A 23,643-nucleotide genomic window follows, 5' to 3' on the forward strand; every position below is an offset into this window, starting at 1 on the left:
TGAATGTGTTGTGTTATCACGGGTGCATATATTCGGACGAACCAAGTTACTGCGAGCCTAGCCACCAGTACTTATTTGCGTGAGCAAGTAAGTACATTGCACGGCTGCGGCTAATAAGGGGTACTTATATTGCACTGTCGACACGCACAATATGTAGGGACTGTCAAGCAGGATTGATGGAGTTCCTTACACAGTATGTACTGCACAATCCTGTTGTCTCGTAGAATACGGTATACACAGCTTTGCCATATAGATGCAGGAACCGTCCCTGGAAGCAGGATTGATGGAGTTCCTTACAGTACCAATCCTGTTGTCTCCCAGGATAGGGTACAAACAGCTAGCCATACAGAGATCTAGCATTAAAATCCATGCCTTCAGCCCTTTCAGCGTATGATTTTTCCGTTTTCAGAGGTTTAGGTAACACAAGCAACTGATGGGTTCATAGCAAAAGCAGTGCACACAACTTGAATTTCATCTTGGTACAGTATAGTTATAGTTGTATACACCACACACTAAGTTAGCAAGTTCAAAAGGATCGTTCTGCATAAACCGATCATCAGGATTTCTCAGCTTCATCTACTTCCATTGACCCATTTTGTGCCAAAAATTGGCTATCCAGCATAATGGCATGCCAAGATTTGACGACTCCAAAGACTGCCAAGTTTCGAGAGACTGGCAAAGTAAGTTGGGTGCCAACCAGTTGATAGCCAGTCTTTTGCCTTGCCTGCATATTGGACAAGGCAAGCACTTAAACTGACCTTTTCAGGTAAGTCGAGGACGCCATCTTGGACTTTCTTGTATATTCTTTCAGCCGTCGGAATGAATGCCTACATGACATAATGATGTAAAATTAATCTAAAGGAGGTGTGATTTATAGGGGATCAAAATTACCTCATCAACATTTTGTGTGGTTTTTGCAGAGGCCTCTCTATAAACACGAGATCGTGCCTCTCGGCGAACTCTCGCCCTTCCTCATAGCTGACCGCGCGCATGTGAGACAGATCGCATTTGTTTCCGATCAGCGCCAACGTTACGCCGGCTCTCGATAGCTCTCTTGCTCGTTCAAGCAATACAGCAATATGATCAAAAGTCTCCCTCCTGAAGTAGAGAAGGTAAGTGATGAAGTGTAAGAACGATCGATGGACGAAGTTAGCACCATAGGCAGATATATTGAAAACCAATTCAGGTACCTTGTGATGTCATAAACCAGAATGATACAAGCAGCGGTGCCATAGAATTGTTTAGTAATAGGTACGAATGCTTCGTGGCCAGCCTGCAAAGTCAAGATATATACAACAATATGAGATGGATATTATGCTGCTTAAGAACGTCATAAGCATTATGTTTGAATTAAATAGTGTCACAACTAGTCTTTACAATTCGAATAAACAATATATTTACTGTGTTGTAGTGTAAATTTCTAAGTAATACTACCTCTGTCTCAAAATATAAGATGTTTTTTTAGTAATTGAACTGCAAAAACGTCATATATTTTGATACGGAGGGAGTACAAATTAAGAGGAGGGATCAACTGTGACACTAGGACAGCAGCAATCTTCTTCCTCGCAGATTTTTTTTTCTTCCTCCCAGATCATGACACCTAGTGGCAAGCAACAGAAGCCAGACAACATAGGAAGTTAGGGTAAATAGCCTGCACGCACCGTGTCCCATATGTCAAGCTGTATGCGCTTGTCGTCCACGTTGATGGCGCGGCTGCCGAACTCAACGCCGATGGTGAGATCGTGCACCTCTACGAACTTCCTGGACGTGAACTGCCGCTCCAGGCACGTCTTCCCTGTTGGAAATATGAGCAAATTACTACGAGATTTAATCCGAATAAATAAAAAATAGATCATGACAGCAATAGTAGAGATTAAACTAATCATGCGAACTAGTATAGTAGATGAACAAATCATATCTAGGGCACATACTAGAAACGTGAATTCTACCACGATCTCGAACAGGAAGGATAAAATCACATACGGTGCAGCGGGAGCAGCAACGCCGGCGTTGACGTTGTCGCCCATGTCGTCAAGGATGAGCTTGCCAAGGTCGGGGAAGAAGTCGTCGTTCGCGAAGTCGTCGCTGCCAGCAGTCGCGCGAGTGCGCTCCCCAAAAACCTGATCGCCCCTCTCCCGTACAGGATCACGAGAGGCGGGGTTCTGGAGGCCTGCTGTCCCTTCTTCCGGTGCACGCCGAAAGAAGGGATGGAGAAGACTTGCTTGGCGGCGCAATCCCGCAACCCGTGGCGCGTCGTGACGAGGCGTGGCGAGGCGAGTGAGGAGGAGGAGCGCGCGTGTAGGTCTCCTCCTCTCATGCTAATACAAGTGGTAGAAGAGCTCACCTTATAAAGAGGTGCAACTCTCTCTCAACTTCCGGGGTGGGACTAAACTTTAGTCTCACTCACTGAACTCACATGTGTGCATGAATGGACCAAGAGAATTTCAGAATTTTAGTTGGGCTTTGGGCCAAAGGCCTACTAGCAAAATTCCAACAATTCCCCCACAAAGTCTCATTGGCACATCTCATCATTTAGTTCTAAAACATTGTTTATATACCGGTGCTTAATGGAGACTGTGAAGTTGAACTTCCATTTAGAGATTTATACTACACTAAATCATAACTTAAATAGTGGACTATACCTTGAACTACAAGTTTTCTGCGAGACTAGTTTCACACAAATTCTTGACCGATACTGGGCTGTCGCAAGGCTTCCCCGCGGGTGGAGCGTATACGTCATACTACAGGGCCTTTTCATGAATTTATTAGAGAACACCCAATTCTCACGGACTGCGACGTTAACAGTCAAATTCATATAAGTGTGTTCCTCAGAAGATGTTCTGCAGGACAACATCTCTGCTTACCCGAATAAGCCACTTGGAACACATTAAGATAAGTATCAACCTGCCATGCAGATCAGGAGAGTATTGCATCTTCATGGAGTGAGATAGGTAATATAGGGATACTCTCCTCCCAGCTGACCAACAACTTGTCTCCCACTTCTACTTCATGGGATCTCCGATCACATAGTGGGTTACCACTATGGACAACTCACGCGGTGGGTCTCAGACCCATCTCCATCGATGCATTATCTATCACATTACGTGATAGACCCTTTGTGAAGGGAACTGCCAAATTTTTCGACGTTTGGATATAATCCAACGTAATAACTCCGGAGTTCCTCAATTTTCTGACAGATTTCAGTCTTCTCTTCATATGCCTTGAGGACTTCATATTGTCCTTCGAACTGATTATTTTGACGATCACAGTTTGATTATCACAGTTCATCAGGATAGGGGGTATTGATTTGTAACACCCTTGATGCAACTATAGCTCCCACATGTCGAGGCACGACTTAGAGACATAATCGCATTGAAGGCATATGTCGCAAGTTAGGCAATCTTCACAACATCCCATGTAACATGAATAATAAGGGGAGAACATAGTTGGCTTACACTCGCCACGTCACGTCAGAGTACATAAATAACATACATCATCCAAACACTCATGGCCCGACTACGGCGCCAAAATAGAAGATAACCCAACATGCGACACGGTCCCAATCACCCCAACTGGGCACCACTACTGATCGTCGGCAAAAGAAACATAGTATCGCTGAGAGTCTTCGTCGAACTCCGACTTGAGCTCGTACTCGTCACCTGGAGCGGAATCACCTGGACCTGCATCTGGATTTATAGTAATCTGTGAGCCACAGGGACTCAGCAATCTCGCACCCTCGCGATCAAGACTATTTAAGCTTATAGGAAGGATAGGCAAATATATATGTGGAGCTGCAGCAAGCGACTAGCATATGTGGTGGCTAACTTATACGCAGAAGAGAGCGAGAAGAGGAGGCAAAGCACGAGCGAGAAGCTAGAGAACAACCTGCGCAAGCATTACTCCAACACCGTGTCCACTTCCCGGACTCCGCCGAGAAGAGGCCATCACGGTAACACACTCGGTTGATTCATTTTAATTAATTAAGGTTCAAGTTATCTACAACCGGACATTAACAAATTCCCATCTGTCCATAACCGCGGGCACGGCTTTCGAAAGTTCAATCCTTGCAGGGGAGTCCCAACTTAGCCCATGACAAGCTCTCACGGTCAACGAAGGAATAGACCTCCTCCCAAGACGTTCCGATCAGACTCGGTATCTCGGTAACTCAAGACACTTCGACAGGTTAAAACAAGACCAGCAACACCGCCCGAATGTGCTGACAAATCCCGATAGGATCTGCACATATCTCTTTCTCAGGGCACACTCAGATTGTCTTAGGTACGGGTAGGCCAGCCCAGAGTTGCCCCTGGTGGCCACCGGCAGCTGACAGGTGGACCAACAGTTAGAGGAGCACTGGCCCCGGGGGGGGGGGGGAATAAGATGACCCTTGAGTCTGCAGAACCCAAGGGAAAGAAAAGGCTAGGTGGCAAATGGTAAAACCAAGGTTGGGCATTGCTGGAAAAGCTTTAATCAAGGCGAAATATCAAGGGGTTCCCATTATAACCCAACCGCGTAAGGAACGCAAAATCCGGGAACATGACACCGATATGACGGAAACTAGGGCGGCAAGAATGGAACAAAACACTAGGCGAGAGGCGGAGCCTTCCACCCTTTACCAAGTATATAGAGGCATTAAGATAACATAGCAATATAATGATATCCCAACAAGTAAATAAATGTTTCAACAAGGAACGACCTCCAATCTTCACCTGCAACTAGCAACGCTATAAGAGGGGCTGAGCAAAGCGGTAACATAGCCAATCAACGGTTTGCTAGGACAAGGTGGGTTAGAGGTTTGACATGGCAATTGGGAGGCTGACAAGCAAAATGTAGGCATCGTAGCATTGGCATAGCAAAGAGCGAGCAAACTAGCATAGCAAAGATAGTAGTGATTTCAAGGGTATGATCATCTTGCCTGCACAGTTGTCAGAGTTGACTGGATCCTCACAAGCAAACTCAACGGGTTCCTCGGTAGCGAACTCGTCTCCTGGCTCTACCCAAACAAGACAAACAAGAAACAAGGATACAATCAACCACGTGCAAGGATCAAACGACATGATGCAATGATGATATGCTATGCGGGAGGCGATGCGGGATGCAAAAAAGCAAGATATGACAGGAAATACATGAAGCTGGCCTCAACTTGGAATTCCAAGGGTTCCACTGGAAAGATGAGATGAAATCGCTTGAAAACGATATAAAGATCATCGGAATCGGAGTTACGGTTTGGAAATGGCAAGCGATTCAAAATTGACACCGGTCTGCGATTTACAGCAAGTAGGCATCTAAATGCAATGAGATGAACATGCTACAGCCACCAAACACGACACAAGATGCTTAACAAAAGACTAGCACTGAGCCACAGCAAATTCATCCATTATGAGGTTCAAACAAGCATGGCAAAAACGCAAATACAAAACAGATTCCAGACTTAGTGAAATTAACACTTGTCTGAAATTTCAGATCACGAAGCTCTCTTCGGAGCAGCAAAACAACATGATATATGACCTGATTAAGACAAAGAAGAACATGGCATGGAGCTACTCAACAAGCTTAACAAAAGACCCAAAGTGACCTGGGGCGAAAAGGGTTCACAAAATATACTAACAAGCACACGAACATTGCTAAAACACAATCAGTTTTTAGACTGTGAAAACTGAGACATGCTGAAATATAACTCACGAAGGCATGTAAACGAGCTCGATGCACTCACCACGGTGCAAGGCATGGCAAGACACGCATACATACATTAAGAAGGCACAAAATATAAGGTAGACATGGCAAGAACAATGGCATAGCATGCACGGATCAACTACAATAACATCGGCAAAATCGCAAACTAGTTGACGATCTGCTGAGATTCACCATGAAGCAAAAGTAGAGATCAATTGACTCAAGATAGGGTGCTCCAAAATTGCAAGTAAAGACATGGATGGATAGAGCATAATATGGTTAACAAAACTCCTTTACTGATCATCCTCGAAAGAGGCACGGATCACTAGGAAACAAGCTGAACATATGGCATCATGAACTAAATAATCCCAGACTTAGTGAAAACAACTAAGTCTCTGAAAACAGATTTCCCGGGTGCCTCACTTTGCAAGCTTGCACAAGTCACCACACACATCCTAAAAATGCATGGGTTGCACCTCTGGAAAGAAGACAAAATCCTTAACAAAACATATGAATGACTCACAGGCATATCATGCACACAATAATCATGGCAAAAATGACAAAAGTCTAAGATGAACTAGCAGATCTGACAATTAACTCACGAAGTCCTCTTCTAACAGAATTTTGGGCATCAAGATAAACTCAAATGAAAATGATGCAATGGAATGAAATTATGTACTCGTCTAGACGAACATTTTGATATACTATATGTCCAAAACGGAGCTACGGGTGCAAAGTTATAGCAGGTCAAAGATCGCATAAAAATTAGGGGGAGAGGGGAAAAGTCAACCCTTAGGGTTTCTCATATCCAGATCTGAATCGTGCACGCTTTATGAGGAACGCCGGAACACTGTTCACCACCGGAGCATGGAAGTCGAGGTTCGCCGGCCGGAGATGGGGGAAGTCGCCGGCGAGGGAGAGGATGGCCGGGGCGGCGCGGTGCCCGGGCGGCAGCGGCGAGGCGGCGGAGAGGCGGGGCGGCGGCGGCCGGAGTTGTCGGCGGCGAGGTCGCCCGCGGTGGCGCGGTAGTGACCCGTGGCGGCGCCGGCCACCGGCGCTGGAGAGGGCGGCGACGGACGAGGTAGGAGGCGGCGGGCGGATCGGGCCGCGCGGGGGCCCGACTTGGGCTCCGCGGGCCGGCGGCTGTTGGCGGCGGAGGGCGACACGTGGTGGCGCTGGATTGGTCGGTGGCGGCGGCGCGAGTTGTCCGGCCGGGTCGGACACGTCCGGCCGGCGCGAGGGAATTTTTAGGGTTTCGTGGGGGAGGAGAGATCCGAAAAACGGGGGGCTATTTATAGGCATAAGTGGAGTTAGGAGAGTCCAAATGAGGTGCGGTTTTCGGCCACGCGATCGTGATCGAACGCTCTAGGACATGGAGCAGAGTTTGCTGGGTTTTGGGCCAAATTGGAGGGGTGTTGGGCTGCAACACACACGAGGCCTTTTTGGTCCCTCGGTTAACCGTTGGAGTATCAAACGAAGTCCAAATGACACGAAACTTGACAGGCGGTCTACCGGTAGTAAACCAAGGCCGGTTGGCAAGTCTCGGTCTAATCCGGAAAAGTTTAATCCCCACACACGAAAGAAAGCTAGAAGTGGCCACCGGAGGAGAACGAAGCGCCGGAATGCAAAACGGACAACGGGGAAAATGCTCGAATGCATGAGATGAACACGTATGCAAATGCAATGCACATGATGACATGATATGAGATGCATGACAAAGAAAACAACACACGGAGACAAAGACCCGAACCCAAGGAAATAAATATAACTTGACGCCGGAAACGGCAAGAGTTGGAGTACAAATTGGGAAAGTTACATCCGGAGTGTTACAACACTCCACCACTACGAAAAGATCTCGTCCTGAGATCTAGGACTGAAAGAACTCCGGGTACTCAGAACGGAGGTGATCCTCGCGTTCCCAGGTAGCTTCACGGTCGGAATGGTGTGACCACTTGACTTTGAGAAATTTGATTGACTTGTTGCGAGTCTTGCGTTCAGTCTCTTCAAGAATAGCAACTGGGTGCTCACGATAAGAGAGATCTTCTTGGAGCTCAATGTCCTCGAAGTTGACTGTGCAGTCAGGAGTCTTGAAGCACTTTCGAAGCTGAGAGACATGGAACACGTCATGAACATTTGCAAAGTTTGAAGGAAGCTCGAGTTGATAGGCAAGGTCGCCTCTCTTGCTGACAATCTTGAAAGGTCCCACGTATCTAGGGGCAAGCTTCCCTTTGATACCGAAGCGGCGAGTACCTTTCATAGGAGAGACGCGGAGGTAAACATGATCTCCGATCTCGAAAGCCAAATCACGGTGCTTACTATCATAGTAGCTCTTCTGGCGGGATTGGGCTGCTTTGAGGTTATCGCGAATGACTTTGCACATTTCTTCTGCTTCTGTGATTAAGTCATTACCCAAAAGCTGATGTTCACCGGTTTCAGACCAGTTGAGAGGGGTACGGCACTTCCTGCCATACAGAATTTCAAAAGGGGCCTTGCCCGAACTTGCTTGAAAACTATTGTTGTAGGAGAATTCAGCATAAGGAAGACAATCCTCCCACTTCATGCCGAAGGAGATCACACAAGCCCTGAGCATATGTTCAAGAATTTGGTTGACACGCTCGACTTGACCGCTTGTTTGAGGATGGAAAGCAGTGCTGAAGCGGATGTTAGTGCACATGGCCTTCTGAAAAGAATCCCAAAACTTCGAGGTAAAGATGCTGCCATGGTCTGAAGATATCACTTGAGGAATACCGTGCAGAGAGACAATGCGAGAGGTATAGAGTTCCGCCAATAAGCTGCAGTGATCGACTCTTTGATAGGCAGAAAGTGAGCCACTTTGGTGAGTTTGTCGATGACAACGAATATAGCATCATTGCCACGCTTGGACTTTGGAAACCCAGTCACAAAGTCCATTTCAATGTGGTCAAACTTCCATTCTGAAATGGCAAGAGGTTGGAGGAGACCTGCTGGCCTTTGGTGTTCTGCCTTCACTCTTCTGCAGACATCACATTTATTCACGAATTGAGCGATCTCGCGCTTCATTCGAGTCCACCAATAAGCTTGCTTAAGGTCCTGATACATCTTCGTGCTCCCAGGGTGGATGGAGAGGAGAGAATTGTGAGCCTCGTTCATGATCACTTTACGAAGTTCACCTTTGGGTACAACAATTCAATCCTCGAAGAAGAGAGTGTCCTTGTCATCAAGGCGGTAGCACTTGTACTTGAACTGACTCTTGGCAATCCCAATCTTCACCTTTTTCACCATAGCATCAAGAAGCTGGGCTTGGCGAATCTGGTCCTCTAAGGTAGGAGAGACTTGAAGGTTGGCAAGGAAACCTTGAGGAACAACTTGCAGATTAAGTTTGCGGAAAGCTTCACAAAGCTCGGGTTGATAAGGCTTGAGAATCAGACTGTTGCAGTAGGCCTTTCTGCTCAAAGCGTCAGCAATCACATTGGCCTTGCCTAGAGTATACTCGATACTCGGATTATACTCTTGAATCATTTCGACCCATCGAGTTTGCCCGAGGTTGAGATTAGGCTGAGTGAAGATGTACTTGAGACTCTTGTGATCAGTGAAAATGTCCACTTTTCTTCCCAATAGAAGATGTCTCCAAGTCAAAAGAGCATGCACAACTGCCGCCAACTCGAGATCATGAGTGGGGTAGTTCTTCTCATTAGGCTTCAACTGGCGAGATGTATAAGCAACAACTTTCTTCTCTTGCATCAATACTGCGCCAAGACCTTGGAGAGAGGCATCACAAAAGACCTCGTACGGTTTGGATTCATCAGGTGGAGTCAGAACTGGAGCAGTGATCAATTTCTCTTTCAAAGTGTTGAAAGCAATATCACACTCCGGAGACCAAACGTACTTGACGTGCTTCTGAAGAAGATTAGAGAGAGGCTTCGCGATCTTAGAAAAGTTTTTAACGAATCTTCGGCAATAGCTTGCGAGACCGAGAAAACTGCGGAGTTGCTTCACATTCTGAGGAGGTTCCCAATTCACAATTGCAGACACCTTCTCAGGATTCACGGCAATGCCCTTGGCAGAGATGATATGACCAAGATAAAGAACCTCATCGAGCCAAAATTCACACTTGGAGAACTTGGCGTAGAACTGATGTTCTCTGAACTTATCAAGAACCAAACGCAAGTGCTTGGCATGATCTTCCTTGTTCTTCGAGAAAACCAGAATGTCGTCGAGATAGACCAAAACGAAGTCATTGGTGTAGGCATTAAAGGTGAAGTTCATCATGCGAGAGAACGTCGGAGGAGCGTTGGCAAGGCCAAAAGACATGACAGTGTATTCATATGAACCAAAGCTTGTTCTGAATGCTGTCTTGGGAATATCTTCTTCACAAATGCGAATCTGGTGATAACCCATACGGAGATCAAGCTTGGAGAATACTTGAGCACCTTTGAGTTGTTCGAACAGCTCATTGATGTTGGGAAGTGGGTATTTGTTCTTGATGGTCTTCTTGTTCACTGGACGGTAATCAACACAAAGTCGGTCCGTTCCATCCTTCTTCTTCACAAAAAGAACACCAGAACCCCACGGAGAGGAACTAGGCCGGATAAGACCCATTCTTTCTTGCTCATCGAGTTGCTTCTTCAGCTCCTTCAACTCTTCAGGTTCGAGCTTGTAAGGACGCTTGCACACAGGTTCCGTGCCAGGCTCAAGTTCAATAACGAATTCCACTGGCCGGTGTGGAGGCATTCCTGGGAGCTCTTCTGGAAAGACGTCTTGATATTCGCAAACGACTGGAATTTGAGAGATGGCATCCAATTCACCCTTCTCATTGAGAGAAAACAGGCGAATGGTATTATCCCAAGCGGCAAAGACAATTACATCCTCAGACGAATGAGTCAATTGAATCTGCCTGGCTGCACAATCAAGCTGAGCCTTGTGCTTAGAAAGCCAATCCATCCTGAGAATAAGATCAATATCCGAGTCACCGAGAACCGTTGGAGAAGATAGAAACTTGTAGTCACCCAAAATGATAGAAACATCCGGAACTATGGAGTTAGCATGCATGCGCTTACCGGGAGAGACAACTGCTAAAGGACTAGGCAAAATTTGCAAAGGCAAACCATGCTTAGATGAAAACGGTCTCGAGATGAAACAATGCGATGCACCCGTGTCAAAAAAAACTTTTGCAGGAATATCATTAACAGGAAGGTTACCCATGATCACATCTGACGAGTCCTCTGCCTGAGCTGCATTCATCAAATTGACCTTGGCATGCTTGGGGTTATGCTTGACCACAGCTGTACTTGCCGATCTGACAGGAGGAGGAGGAGGAGGAAGACGCCTCTGGTTGAGACACTTGTTGGCATAGTGACCCTTCTGTTGGCACTTGTTGCACGTGACCTCTGAAAGCGGACGGTGATACGGAGCACTCGATCTTGGAGCTTGAGACGAATTCTTGTTCTGAAAGCCAGGGTTGGGTGGGTGGGAAGAACCACTGCCACCTTTGCTCTTCTGCTGATACGGCTGACGGAACGGAGGAGGAAGCCAAAACTTCTGCTGCTTGGCCACTTGAGTAGAGGAAGGAGTAACATCTCTGACTCGGTTCCTGGAAGCATCACACCTCAACTGAGCAGCCTCTTGCTTCAGTGCCATGTTGTAGAACTCATCGTATCTCAAGGGCTCGAAGAGGACAAGAGCGAGCTGAATATCTTCTCTGAGACCACCCATGAACTGATATATCATGCTCTTCTCATCAGGCACGTCCTGCTTGGCAAAGCGGGCAAGCTTCTGAAACAATTTGTTGTAGTCATAGACAGACAAAGAGCCTTGCTTCAGATTGTGGAATTCCTCACGCTTGCTTTCAACCACGCTCTGCGGAATATGATGAGCTCAGAAATCTCGACGGAAATCATCCCAAGTGATAACACGTCCACCTCTGGAATCTTTGTACTGCTGGAACCATTCTGCAGCTTGATCTTTGAGTTGGAAGGAAGCAAACTTGACAAAGTCCTCAAGCCTGACGTTACTGCACTCGAAATGCTTACACAGATCCACAAGCCAATCGTCAGCATCGGTTGCCTCAACACAATTGCTGAAAGTCTTTGGCCCGTTAGCAAGGAACTGGTTGAGTGTAGCAAAGTGACTCTGATTGCTGCCTTGATTCCCTTGACTGCCTTGATTGCGCTCTTTGAGAATTTGCATGATCAGCTGTGTGTTTGCATTGATTGCGGCCATCACAGCTTGCCATGCCTCTAGAGGAGGTGGAGGTGGTGGCGGATCTTGATTCTGGTTCTGACTGGTGCTCTTAGCGGGAGCCATCCTGAAGAGGTTGACCACCGTTAGCACATAGACAGATAAAAGAAGCTGAAACCAATGGAATGAGATTTGCAACATAAAGTCTTCACATCCGAACAAAATGAACGAATGCATTCCTCTTGAAGTGGTCACATATCTATAAATTGAGAAGCCACGTAGAATTAAGGTAGAGAAATAAATCAACAAGGTACGGATCAAGAACGAATAATCGATAAGAAATCCCAATCTCAAACCAATATCCGTGGAAGAAGAACTAGAGCTACTAGAATTCCCACCTATGAAACTCCCGAAATTTTCCGGTTATGCAATCAGGTGTTGGGGATACAGGGGAAGCATAATATCTCACCCAAACTAGCAATTCCTACATCCAGCTGTATCCATCCTTCAACACATAACCAAGAAACCTTCGGAAACCATCTACCTCAACCTTCGAAAAGCATCCGTTATACAAGTTATGGCGATACTCCCGAACTCCCGCCCCAGTACTGGGTGGCGTCGAGGTTATCTCACCAACGAACTGCATAAAAGAGATTTTCGATGTCGGCGAACGTATCTCAAGTATTCCAGAATTGCAACGATAAAATTATGATGACAACACCTCAGAGCTCAACTCCCCGGGACACTTCCACTAAACCCCTGACAGGAGGCACCAAGACAATGTTCTCATCATAAGCCATCAGAACGATTCCAAGATACTCGCGTGAACCTAAATTTTTTTTAGTGAAATTTGAGAAGAGAAGAGTCAAAACTCTACGTCAGGATGCCTTACCAGAGCGATGAGGAGACTGGGAAGTAAAAAGAATTCCTAAGCTCTCCGATATATAATTCCTAAAAGACTCAAAACATTTTTCTAGACACAACTCGGCTGCTAAAAACGATCAAGCAATGGGGCTCCTAAGGTCGGGGAAGGCTCTGATTACCAACTTGTAACACCCTCCATGCGACTATGGCTCCCACGTGTCGAGGCACGACTTAGAGACATAATCGCATTGAAGGCATATGTCGCAAGTTAGGCAATCTTCACAACATCCCATGTAACATGAATAATAAGGGGAGAACATAGTTGGCTTACACTCGCCACGTCACATCAGAGTACATAAATAACATACATCATCCAAACACTCATGGCCCGACTACGGCGCCAAAATAGAAGATAACCCAACATGCGACACGGTCCCAATCACCCCAACTGGGCACCACTACTGATCATCGGGAAAAGAAACATAGTATCGCTGAGAGTCTTCGTCGAACTCCCACTTGAGCTCGTACTCGTCACCTGGAGCGGAATCACCTGGACCTGCATCTGGATTTATAGTAATCTGTGAGCCACAGGGACTCAGCAATCTCGCACCCTCGCGATCAAGACTATTTAAGCTTATAGGAAGGATAGGCAAATATATATGTGGAGCTGCAGCAAGCGACTAGCATATGTGGTGGCTAACTTATACGCAGAAGAGAGCGAGAAGAGGAGGCAAAGCACGAGCGAGAACCTAGAGAACAACCTGCGCAAACATTACTCCAACACCGTGTCCACTTCCCGGACTCCGCCGAGAAGAGGCCATCACGGTAACACACTCGGTTGATTCATTTTAATTAATTAAGGTTCAAGTTATCTACAACCGGACATTAACAAATTCCCATCTGCCCATAACCGCGGGCACGGCTTTCGAAAGTTCAATCCCTGCAGGGGAGTCCCAACTTAGCCCATAACAAGCTCTCACGGTCAACGAAGGAATAGACCTCCTCCCAAGACGTTCCGATCAGACTCGGTATCTCGGTAACTCAAGACACTTCGACAGGTTAAAACAAGACCAGCAACACCGCCCGAATGTGCCGACAAATCCCGATAGGATCTGCACATATCTCTTTCTCAGGGCACACTCAGATTGTCTTAGGTACGGGTAGGCCAGCCTAGAGTTTCCCCTGGTGGCCACCGGCAGCTGACAGGTGGACCAACACTCAGAGGAGCACTGGCCCGGGGGGGGAATAAGATGACCCTTGAGTCTGCAGAACCCAAGGGAAAGAAAAGGCTAGGTGGCAAATGGTAAAACCAAGGTTGGGCATCGCTGGAAAAGCTTTAATCAAGGCGAAATATCAAGGGGTTCCCATTATAACCCAACCGCGTAAGGAACGCAAAATCCGGGAACATAACACCGATATGACGGAAACTAGGGCGGCAAGAGTGGAACAAAACACTAGGCGAGAGGCCGAGCCTTCCACCCTTTACCAAGTATATAGAGGCATTAAGATAACATAGCAATATAATGATATCCCAACAAGTAAATAAATGTTTCAACAAGGAACGGCCTCCAATCTTCACCTGCAACTAGCAACGCTATAAGAGGGGCTGAGCAAAGCGGTAACATAGCCAATCAACGGTTTGCTAGGACAAGGTGGGTTAGAGGTTTGACATGGCAATTGGGAGGCTGACAAGCAAAATGTAGGCATCGTAGCATTGGCATAGCAAAGAGCGAGCAAACTAGCATAGCAAAGATAGTAGTGATTTCAAGGGTATGATCATCTTGCCTGCACAGTTGTCAGAGTTGACTGGATCCTCACAAGCAAACTCAACGGGTTCCTCGGTAGCGAACTCGTCTCCCGGCTCTACCCAAACAAGACAAACAAGAAACAAGGATACAATCAACCACGTGCAAGGATCAAACGACATGATGCAATGATGATATGCTATGCGGGAGGCGATGCGGGATGCAAAAAGCAAGATATGACAGGAAATACATGAAGCTGGCCTCAACTTGGAATTCCAAGGGTTCCACTGGAAAGATGAGATGAAATCGCTTGAAAACGATATAAAGATCATCGGAATCGGAGTTACGGTTTGGAAATGGCAAGCGATTCAAAATTGACACCGGTCTGCGATTTACAGCAAGTAGGCATCTAAATGCAATGAGATGAACATGCTACAGCCACCAAACACGACAACAAAATACATGGCAGGGATGCACACAAGATGCTTAACAAAATACTAGCACTGAGCCACGGCAAATTCATCCATTATGAGGTTCAAACAAGTATGGCAAAAACGCAAATGCAAAACAGATTCCAGACTTAGTGAAATTAACACTTGTCTGAAATTTCAGATCACGAAGCTCTCTTCGGAGCAGCAAAACAACATGATACATGACCTGATTAAGACAAAGAAGAACATGGCATGGAGATACTCAGCAAGCTTAACAAAAGACCCAAAGTGACCTGGGGCCAAAACGGTTCACAAAATATACTAACAAGCACACGAACATTGCTAAAACACAATCAGTTTTCAGACTTTGTGAAAACTGAGACATGCTGAAATATAACTCACGAAGGCATGTAAACGAGCTCGATGCACTCACCATGGTGCAAGGCATGGCAAGACAAGCATACATACATTAATAAGGCACAAAATATAAGGTAGACATGGCAAGAACAATGGCATAGCATGCACGGATCAACTACAATAACATCGGCAAAATCGCAAACTAGTTGACGATCTGCCCAGATTCACCACGAAGCAAAAGTAGAGCTCAATTGACTCAAGCTAGGGTGCTCCAAAATTGCAAGTAAAGACATGGATGGATAGAGCATAACATGATTAACAAAACTCCTTTACTGATCATCCTCGAAAGAGGCACGGATCACTAGGAAACAAGCTGAACATATGGCATCATGAACTAAATAATCCCAGACTTAGTGAAAACAACTAAGTCTCTGAAAACAGATTTCCCGGGTGCCTCACTTTGCAAGCTTGTACAAGTCACCACACACATCCTAAAAATGCATGGGTTGCACCTCTGGAAAGAAGACAAAATCCTTAACAAAACATATGAAGGACTCACAGGCATATCATGCACATAATAATCATGGCAAAAATGACAAAAGTCTAAGATGAACTAGCAGATCTGACAATTAACTCACGAAGCCCTCTTCTAACAGAATTTCGGGCATCAAGATGAACTCAAATGAAAATGATGCAATGGAATTAAATTATGTACTCGTCGAGGCGAACATTTTGATATACTATATGTCCAAAACGGAGCTACGGATGCAAAGTTACAGCAGGTAAAAGATCGCATAAAAATTAGGGGGGAGGAGAAAAGTCAACCCTTAGGGTTTCTCATATCCAGATCTGGATCGTGCACGCTTTACGAGGAACGCCGGAACACTATTCACCACCGGAGCACAGAAGTCGAGGTTCGCCGGCCGGAGACGGTGGAAGTCGCCAGCGAGGGAGAGGATGGCCGGGGCGGCGCGGCGCCCGGGCGGCAGCGGCGAGGCGGCGGAGAGGCGGGGCGGCGGCGGCCGGAGTTGGCGGCGGCGAGGTCGCCCGCGGTGGCGCGGTAGTGACCCGTGGCGGCGCCGGCCACCGGCGCTGGAGAGGGCGGCGACGGACGAGGTAGGAGGCGGCGGGCGGATCGGGTCGCGCGGGGGCCCGACTTGGGCTCCGCGGGCCGGCGGCTGTTGGCGGCGGAGGGCGACACGTGGCGGCGCTGGATTGGTCGGCGGCGGCGGCGCGAGTTGTCCGGCCGGGTCGGACACGTCCGGCCGACACGAGGGAATTTTTAGGGTTTCGTGGGGGAGGAGAGATCCGAAAAACGGGGGGCTATTTATAGGCATAAGTGGAGTTAGGAGAGTCCAAATGAGGTGCGGTTTTCGGCCACGCGATCGTGATCGAACGCTCTAGGACATGGAGCAGAGTTTGCTGGGTTTTGGGCCAAATTGGAGGGGTGTTGGGCTGCAACACACACGAGGCCTTTTTGGTCCCTCGGTTAACCGTTGGAGTATCAAACGAAGTCCAAATGACACGAAACTTGACAGGCGGTCTACCGGTAGTAAACCAAGGCCGCTTGGCAAGTCTCGGTCTAATCCGGAAAAGTTTAATCCCCACACACGAAAGAAAGTTAGAAATGGCCATCGGAGGAGAACGAAGCGCCGGAATGCAAAACGGACAACGGGGAAAATGCTCGAATGCATGAGATGAACACGTATGCAAATGCAATGCACACGATGACATGATATGAGATGCATGACAAAGAAACAACACACGGAGACAAATACCCGAACCTGAGGAAATAAATATAACTTGACGCCGGAAACGGCAAGAGTTGGAGTACAAATTGGGAAAGTTACATCCGGGGTGTTACATGGTTTTTCAACCATAGGTAAGTCCATCAAGAGTTCACGAAGCCACTCTGCTTCAACAGTGGCAGTGTCTAATGCTGTGAGTTCTGCTTCCATAGTTGACCTCGTTAAGATTGTCTGCTTGCAAGACTTCCAGGAAACAGCGCCACCATCAAGTGTGAAAACACGCCTTAATCTCATCAGCATCAGATATCCAGTTTGAGTCACTATAACCCTCCAGTACCCTTGGATACCCGGTGTAGTGAATCCCATAGCTCGCGGTGCCTTTCAAATAGCGCATAACTCTCTCAAGCGCATGCCAATGATCATCTCTCGGTTTTGACAGAAACCGACTCAGCTTGCTCACAGCAAAAGAGATGTTAGGCCTCGTGGCACTCGCCAAATACATAAGCGAGCCAATAATCTGAGAATACCTCAGTTGATCTCTAGCAATCCGTCGGTTCTTTCGAAGCAACACACTAGCATCATATGGAGTTGGAGAAGGCGTGCAGTCGCTATACCCAAAATGACTCAAGACCTTTTCCATATAGTGAGACTGAAGCAGTGTGATTCCACCATTCACATCTCTCAACAGCTTGATGTTTAAGATAACATCAGCTACTCCTAGATCCTTCATCTCAAAACAGCGAGATAAGAAATCCTTAACCTCCTTGATTAAATCAAGTTTGGTTCCAAAGATCAGTATGTCATCGACATACAGACAAAGAATAACTACTTCGCCCCCACCATAGCGATAGTACACGCACTTGTCACCATCGTTTACTACAAAGCCGACAGCAGTTAATGTTCTTTCGAACTTCTCATGCCACTCTTTAGGAGCTTGTTTAAGGCCATATAAAGACTTTAATAGCTTGCACACCTTTCCTTCCTGACCGGGTACTACAAAACCATCTGACTGATCCATGTAAATTTCCTCCTTCAACTCTTCATTGAGGAAAGTTGTCTTAACGTCCATTTGATGAACGAGAAGACCATGTGAGGCAGCCAGTGATAGTAGCACCCGAATTGTGGTCAGTCTAGCCACGGATGAGTAAGTGTCAAAGAAGTCTTCACCTTCTTTCTGGGTATAACCCTTGGCCAGAAGCCGTGCCTTGTACTTTTCAATCGTAGCATCAGGTCTAAGCTTCTTTTTGAACACCCACTTACATCCTACAGGTTTGCACCCATAAGGACGGTTAGTGATTTCCCAGGTACCGTTAGCTAAGATGGAATCCATCTCGCTACGTACAGCTTCCTTCCAGTAGTCAGCATCAGGAGATGCATAGGCTTCTGAAATAGTCTTGGGTGTGTCATCCACGAGGTACACAATGAAATCATCACCAAAGGACTTTGCAGTCCTATGTCTCTTACTCCTCACAGGAGTTCCATTGTCACCCTCAACAGGATTCTCAACGTGTTCCATCGCAATGGTGGGTTCAGGAATTACAGTGAATTCCTCACTAGATGGAGTAGGTATCTCCTGATTTGATGAACTCGACATATCCTTCATAGGAAATATGTCCTCAAAGAAAGTTGCATCATTCGACTCCATAATCGTACCAACATGCATGTCAGATACCTCAGATTTTATTATCAAAAATCTATAGCCGATGCTATGAAAAGCATAGCCCAGAAGAACACAATCCACGGTTTTTGGTCCAAGCTTGCGCTTCTTAGGAATTGATATATTGACTTTCGCCAAACAACCCCAAGTACGTAGGTAAGAGAGTTTCGATCTTTTCCTTTCCCATTCCTCAAACGGAGTCATGGTCTTATGCTTTGTGGGAACTCGGTTTAGGACATGACACGCAGTCATTAGCGCCTCCCCCCACCATTCCTTGGAAAGACCCGATGTGTCTAACATGGTGTTAACCATATCAGTTAGAGTTCGGTTCTTTCTTTCAGCTACCCCATTTGACTGAGGTGAGTAGGGAGGCGTCCTCTCATAGATTATACCATGTTCCGCACAAAATAGATCAAATTCATTGGAAAAATACTCTCCACCACGATCGTATCTAAGGCGTTTAATTTTTCGATCAAGTTGGTTCTCTGCCTCAGCTTTCTAGTTTTTGAAGAAAGTTAAAGCCTCATCTTTTGATTTCAGGAGATACACACAACAATATCTAGTGGAGTCATCAATCAACGTCATGAAGTATCTCTTTCCATCTTTTGTCAACACGCCATTCATCTCACAAAGATCAGAATGTATAAGCTCTAGTGGCTCCAAGTCTCTTGCCTCTGCAGTCTTATGAGACTTGCAAGGTTGCTTAGCTTGCACAAATACTTGGCACTTAGAGCCTTTGACACTAGAGATTTTTGGAATTAAATTCATATTGGCTAGCCGCGTCATGCAACCAAAATTAATGTGACAAAGTCGTGAATGCCAAATATCAGACTCATTGTTGTGGCAAACATTATTAATAACTTTAGTGTAAATATCTGACAAAGACAGGCGAAACAAGCCTCCGCTCTCATAGCCTTTTCTAACAAATTGTCCATACTTAGAAATTACAAATTTATTGGATTCGAAAACCAACTTAAAACCATCTCGACATAAACGGGAATCGCTAACGAGATTTTTATTTATGGACGGCACATGATGAACGTTCTTCAGACGCACAGTCTTCCCCGAAGTAAACTTCAGATCGACCGTACCAACACCTCGAACGATGGCATGTGACCCGTTCCCCATCAGCACGGGTGAAGTCCCTGTTGCCTGGTAAGAAGAAAACATAGAGGCATCAACACAAACATGTACATTGACACCGGTGTCAATTAACCAATCAGGGGATTGAAATACTGAAAGGATGGTAGGTAAAATACCGTACCCTGATTCCTTCATATCAATATCACCGATGACAACATTAGCGGACTTGCCGCTCTTCTCATGTTCGCGCTCCTCAAAGCGGTTAGGACACTTCGGAGCCCAGTGATTAGGATCACAACAGACATGACAAAGTCCTTTCCCCTTCTTATGAGAATTCTTCTTGAAGTTGGTAGAATGTGATGGCTTGTTCTTTGTATCAAACTTGCCTTTGCCCTGAGTTTTGTTCTTATTGTTTTTGAACTTGTTGGGCTGGGAGTTCTTCTTCTGTACCATGTGGGCACTAGAACTTCCCTCAGCAACTCGAGCACGTGTGTCCTTTGCTCTCGCCTTCTCTTCAACATAAAGAGTACCAATGAGATCCGCAACGGAAAACTCCTGTCTCTTGTGTTTCAGGGAAGTAGTAAAATTGTTCCACGAAGGTGAAAGCTTGGCAATGATGCCTCCGGTAACAAATTTGTCCGGCAACACACACTTGAAGTACTCAAATTCTTTTGCGAGCGACTGTATCTCATGAGCCTGCTGTACAACAGGGTGCTCATTAGTCATCTTGTAGTCATAGAATTGCTCCATGACATACAACTCGCTGCAGGCATCTGAGGCACCAAACTTGGCCTCGAGCGCAGCCCACATGTCCTTGCCGTTGTCAAACGACATATACGAATCCACAATGAAGTCATCAAGAACACTCAGAAGAGCGCCTTTAAAGAGGGTATCGATCTTCTCAAAAGCTTCCAGCTGTGCTGGATTAAGAACGCCCTCAGGCTTGCCCTTGGTGGCGTCATATCAACCCATGGTCTGAAACCAGTAGACTGCTCTCGTGTGCCACCTCTTATATTGCGCCCCCCTTAAAGGCAGGCGGCTTCAGATGCGCAGCAAAACCACTCGGGGTAAATTACCTATAATCAGGTTTTTGGATTGTTAGAAATATGAGCAAATTACTACGAGATTTAATCTGAATAAATAAGAAATAGATCATGACAGCAATAGCAGAGATTAAACTAATCATGCAAACTAGCATAGTAGATGAACAGATCACATCTAGGGCACATACTAGAAACATGAATTTTACCACGATCTCGAACAGGAAGGATATAATCACATACGGTGCAGCGGGAGCAGCACCGCCGGCGTTGACGTTGTTGCCCATGTCGTCGAGGATGAGGTTGCCGAGGTCGGGGAAGAAGTCGTCGTTCGCGAAGTCGTCGCTGCCAGCAGTCGCGCGAGTGCGCTCCCCAAAAACCCGATCGCCCCTCTCCCGTACAGGATCACGAGAGGCGGGGTTCCGGAGGCCTGTTGTCCCTTCTCCCGGTGCACGCCGAAAGGAGGGATGGAGAAGACTTGCTTGGCGGCGCAATGATCTGGAACGGTGGTGAGAAACCATACGAAGCGGCGGCGGCTAGGGTAGACGTCTGTCTGACTATATAGTGCGGGCCGGATAGGTCGTGGGAGTAAACCCCTCGTCCGAGTCGTCACGATCTAAAAGAATCGGAAACGGTTCAGTAATTAACGCGTCCGTTAATTATTAATTAATGACTCATTAATTTTTTTCCAAGCAGCAAAAATATAGACAACGTGCATAGCTCTATCCTCGGCTCGGCTCAATCCCGCAACCCGCGGTGCGGCGCGTCGTGACGAGGCGTGGCGTGACGAGGCGAGCGAGTAGGTCTCCTTTTCTCATGCTCATACAAGTAGTAGAAGAGCTCATCTTATAAAGAGATACAACTCTCTCTCAACTTTCGAGGTGCGGATAAACTTTAATCTCACTCACTCTACTCACATGTGTGCATGAACGGGCCAAGAGAATTTAAGAATTTTAATTGGCCTTTGGGCCAAAGGCCAACTAGAAAAAATTTCAACATTCCCGACGCCTGCAACAGTCGACAAAGATCAGCATCAGCATCCCACGATTCCGACGTGGAACGAGCCAGCCCAGGGTGGGATCGGAGCTGCGGGTTCCGGGTTAGGGAAGGAGGGTGACGGCCGACCTGCGTCGCCGACGATGGTGTATGTGAAGCGGTGAGCGGATTGCATCTTCAGTCGCGGACTCTATCGCGGCGAGCGACGCGACGGCTGTTTGCTGGGTGGATTTGAGAAGCGTGGATTCGACTTGAAACATACTAGTACTAGGATACAGGGGAGACGAGACAAAGTCTCCTCTTCTTACGATTTGTAAGTTGATCGGATACACAACAATCAACGATTGGTTTTGTCTCTAACCCTGTCCACGTATATGCATTTCAAATGGAATTTAGACAAATCGGATGATTTTCATTTAAAACCGACCACATTCATTACATCTTCGACATACATTGTTAAACAAAAGCATCCGGACCCTAATGTAGGCTAAATCTTCGATGCCGCCTGTCCTTCCAAGTCCTTATTGTTCCTTTCGGTGTTCATGTCTTGGGGTCATGAACCCCGTAAAATGAAGGTGCAGTCCCGAAGAGAAAGAGTAGGACATTGGACACGAGGCGCAGCTGTTTCCCATGCTCGACTCCTCCTCGTTAGAGCACGACCTGGACATCATCGGTGGAGGTGAGGTCGGCAATGGACGTGGACAAACCGGCCTCATCATCATACTGACACCAATGGCGCGTAGCTGCCGGCTTCCTGTCCACAACCACCTGCATCGTGAGCACCGCCGCGCGAGCACTGCGCGCGGCCTCGTAGAGCGCCCGCTGCTTCTCAATGAAGTTCGGGTTCTTCGAGGCCATGGCCACAATGGCCTCCGCGCTCGCGAACTCGCAGCAGATTTGGCCCTCGTAAGCCGGTGATGCGCGAGGAGGACGAGGTTGTACCGCTGCTCGGCCTCCACCTTCCGAAACATCGACACTGGTTGCAGCTCCAGCTGCTCCTTCGCCATGATGGCATCAAAGTGCCCCTATGCTCGCTCCATGATCAAGTCGGCATGTAATAAGCTCTTTGCAAAAGTTAATACAAACAAATTGGGATATTGTCATAGCATCATAAAATCGTTAGTCTTTCAGATGCAATGTGGACAGTGTGAGCGTATAGATTGATTGATATTTTCCCTCTCGCAAGGCGACTAGGAAAAGCCTTCCTCCCTTCGATCTTCACCGGCGAGCTTGTGGATTCGCCTCCCCTCCGATGGTTGGTGACGGGGAGGAAATTTCTGGTGCTCGGATCCGGCTAGTAGAGAGGTAGGGTTTTAGTCCTCGCAGGGGCAGCGTTTGGACGGATGGCGGCGCTTCTTCTTCGAGTCGGTCTTCCGGGCTCCGATCCTCCTCAAGTCTCGTTGGGATGGATTAGACGGAGCTCCGGCGTAGATTCCTGCCAGCTCCTCAGGGCGGCGAGGTTAGGGTTTCTCGTCCTGCGTACACAACAGATATTTGGTGTCATCTTCTTCCCATCGATTCAAGGATTCAACGACGACGACTGTGGCTCGGGGATGCTGGTCCTTAGGGGTATGTGCACGAAGACTTTCCGGCTGTCATCGACAAGTTCGGCCTGGCTCCGGTGTGGGAGCGACGACGGCGACGCGTCGGCAGCTTGTTCCGGTAACGGCAATGGTCATTCGGTGGTCCATGAACCTCGATGTAATTTTTATTATGTTTGAGGTGTTTTGTACTTTCACTGAGACCTGATCCTTTTCGGCCAAAAAAAAACCTGGACAGTGTGATCCAAGGTGGATCATCTTTGAAACAGTGGCCGTCGACGGAGTTTCCAGTTATTGAAAGTGTTGTATCATCACGGGTGCATATATATTCTGACGAACCAAGTTACTGCGA

At 47.0% G+C, this 23,643-nt stretch overlaps 1 pseudogene; it reads right to left on the minus strand.

Annotated features, from left to right (window-relative positions):
- Positions 1–58: 58 nt before the first annotated feature.
- Positions 59–22,608, minus strand: LOC125538145 (ras-related protein Rab-2-A-like; annotated as a pseudogene).
- Positions 22,609–23,643: the final 1,035 nt, after the last annotated feature.

Source organism: Triticum urartu, chromosome 2A (genome assembly GCF_056163025.1).
Source record: "Triticum urartu cultivar PI428250 chromosome 2A, HENAU_Tu73, whole genome shotgun sequence".
Taxonomy (NCBI): Eukaryota; Viridiplantae; Streptophyta; class Magnoliopsida; order Poales; family Poaceae; genus Triticum; species Triticum urartu.